General features: G+C 35.3%; 1 long non-coding RNA gene across 1 annotated transcript in view; it reads right to left on the bottom strand.

The window, feature by feature from the left end:
• LOC140937540 (uncharacterized) overlaps positions 1-2458 on the bottom strand; it is a 2467-nt gene extending 9 nt beyond the window's left edge. Inside the window, exons 1-3 of the long non-coding RNA XR_012165486.1 lie at positions 2139-2458; positions 1594-1678; positions 1-845 (exon numbers count right to left, since the gene is read on the bottom strand). The exon at positions 1-845 is cut by the window's left edge and continues 9 nt beyond it. This is a non-coding gene — a long non-coding RNA (uncharacterized lncRNA). The remainder of the gene's footprint in view (positions 846-1593; positions 1679-2138) is intronic.
• Positions 2459-3208: the final 750 nt, after the last annotated feature.

Here is a 3208-nt window from a genome sequence, read left to right as displayed (position 1 = left end):
AATTTCAGCAATTTTAATTCACTGTCTTCTTTTAAAAATAATAATAATCATAATTTATTCTAAAACAGATGGACAAATAATATAAACAGAAATATTTTTCTATAGGAAAATGTAATGAACCAGCCAACACCACAGAAAAACAAGGACATTCAGCAAACTTCAAGTTCCCAAAAAGGTTAAGTACAGAAGAAACTTTCCTGAGTAAAATCAGAAAATTTACATCCCTCTCTCTTTCAACTCATTAAGCCCAATGCCCAATGTTTTTGTCTCTCAAAAGATTTTCCAACAACACATGCCATGATTTAAATCAAGTGCTAATAAAATTAACATTGAAGAAATTTATATTTTTTAGAGCCTTCGTTTGAGGAAATGATGGAGACATTTCAGAAGGCCCTCAGCAGCCACTATGAAAATAGTGGCCAACCATTATACAATGCAGAGGATATGAGGAAGTTTTCCGAGATTTATGCGCCAGGCTTGTTTGATGTCCTCCTCAGTTCAATTCTTCGAGACGACTCCAGGCTGTCAGAAGACAGGAAAACACTGCAGGAGCAAAGAACAGTTGCTCTTCTCCATATTATGACATATTTTAGGTATCTGGCAAGGAATGAAATAGAAAACAATGCTGACCTCTAATGAGATCTTGTGGTAAAAAAAAATACTTATTTGTTGTTCATCTTGTCTAGATCCCAGAAGTCATGTCCCTTGCAAAAAGACCTGGGTCTGTACATGCACCAACATGGCCTTTCAAGAGCTGGCTTGAACAATGGCCCTATCTTTGGCTTTTCAGTAGCACCAAGATCAATTGATAGGCACAACATCAACTTACGGCAGCAGTATCCAAGCTTGTTAAAGCAAAAAATAGAACAGTCAGTTAAGGTGCGACTGAATATGTAAATACCTGTTAACTTTTATTAAGTACAAATCCGTTTCTAAAATAAAATAAATTGAAAGCTTACAGAAATGTAGGCTACACAGTAATGTTTTAAAAATAGCCAACCCACTGGAATCAGGGTGCCTTATTATTCATATTAAATGACAGAAAATTTACAAATACCACAACAATTTTTAGAATGACAAATTTAATATTGTTGGATAACCTGAACACTTTAGTGGCATTTAATGTATGATTATCTATTGACAACTCAGTAAGAGGTTAAAGAAATTGGACTATCACATATAAGAAGGTAGCCTGTGAACAGGCTCTATGTTTGGGGAAAGGCAAGATTTTTTTCACCCTTTCCCTAAACAGAGAGCCTGTTCACAGACTAATAAGAATGTAACATGATAACAACTTGATTACTATGTTCAAAACATATATACTAACTATTACTACTATTCATTCATGATTGTATTTTATTAGGAAGGTACTTCTATGATTCTCCTCTTGGATGATTTTCATAATATTCACACAATCAGAATGCCAGACAACCTGAAATTGTCTAAAGCAACACACATGGCTTCTGTTCTACTGAACATTCACCTGGAAATACCAGTCGTAAAAAACCCAACGCACATTGTGTCCACAGTTTTTTGAAAATTACTTTCAGAGGGCAGGAGACTGTTTGCAGAGGTGGTATTGTAAAAAGATACATACAAGAACTGTTCACAGAAAGTCTTAAAAGCCACCACCACTCATTTCTAACCTCTCTTCCCCAACAATGTCAGCAGCTGAAGGCTAAAGATGTACAAAAACAGATCAAACAGTTCAGGTGTTTATTAAGAGTTTCACGTTTTCTCTTTTCCTACAACTGTCCAGTTTAACAGGGTTTCATCTAAGCTGTGGTGGGTAAAATCGCAGTGAATGCTTAAACTGTAATAGCATTTGAACCATGAAGAAAACAAATTATGTCTTCTTTTGCCAAGTTGATTGGGTTTGCATGAATTTTTTGGCACAAAAAAACAATAAAAAAAAAAACACTAAGACACCCAATTGGAAATACACTACATGTACATGTGCTCTTGTACTATGTATGTTCCAGCAACCCAGTAGGTAATGACTTATTTTTCTCTACAATAGACTTGCATTATGTATGCATTATATAAAGTCTTAAATTGCAATCATGGTGCACAAGTAACAATATTTTTACTTTCATTTCTAGAGTATACAATGGCATGGCACAAGATGAACTTCTTACCCTGAGCACTTGTGTTTTAATAGATGAATTCGAGGCAGGCTTGAAAAGCATGGAGGATTACAAGGCTGCACCTAACCATACATTCCATTCTGCTCTTCCCCTTCATGATTTCTGTAAATTATTTGTTATTCCACTGCCTGGAGATTGGCCAACCTGGTATTACACCAAAAAAATAATTGCTCAGCTACCAGAAACAAGTTCCCAAGAACACCCTTATTTGTCCCTTATTCCAGAACAAGGACCTTTTCATGTCTGCTTAAATATAAATGAGGATGTCATTAAAAGCCACCACATAGTTTTTGCAAGACTTTATAAGGAGGTTTTTGACCAACAAGCCTCATTATTACAGGAACCTTGTGTGGATGGTTGTTAATCAGACATAAAGTCCTGGCCAAATTCAAGTTCTGCAAAGATATTGAATTTCTGTACCTGGTTAATTTACTTGAAGAAATTTTGCCGCTGGTCTTTTTTCAATATGACAGCATTTTTTGCTCTGGTAATCTGGAACTGTACGTAAATGTCATGATTCGTCTAGCCATTATTTTCATTATCTGGGAGCGACATCATTATGACAGATCTACTCAATCCATGTTAAGTGACTTGTATCACCAAAAGATTTCCTGCCTACTATAACTTTAAAGAGCAATGGCTATCAATAATAACAGAAAAGAAGGTAGAAATCTGGCATTCATTGTTACGAAATCACATTTCAACACATTACAGTGGTGATGAGATACATGACACAGCAATTTCTCTGGCTGCTTCTGACACTGCTAGGAAATTTCATTCTTCCTTTGTGAGGCCATACACCAGAGGTCAATCGGAAAAAAATATGAAACTTGTGGCAGGTAATGTGTTTCACAACTGCAAGGAACAACTGTATCTAGCTTTATTATTCCCTTTTCAAAAGAAAAGCGATACATTTTTTTTAAAAATTAATCAACTACAACTTTCTCTTTAGTCTTAATTCTAATTTATTCCAGAAAAGACATCGTTTAAAACTAAGTTGAAGAAAAACCAATCACCCATTAACCCAACTTTGAACTTTACCTTGAGAATGACATTGACAG

This window comes from Porites lutea, chromosome 5 (genome assembly GCF_958299795.1).
Source record: "Porites lutea chromosome 5, jaPorLute2.1, whole genome shotgun sequence".
NCBI lineage: Eukaryota > Metazoa > Cnidaria > Anthozoa > Scleractinia > Poritidae > Porites > Porites lutea.
The sequence above is the reverse complement of the archived record's forward strand: the minus strand, read 5'-3'. Positions and strand labels throughout refer to the sequence as shown.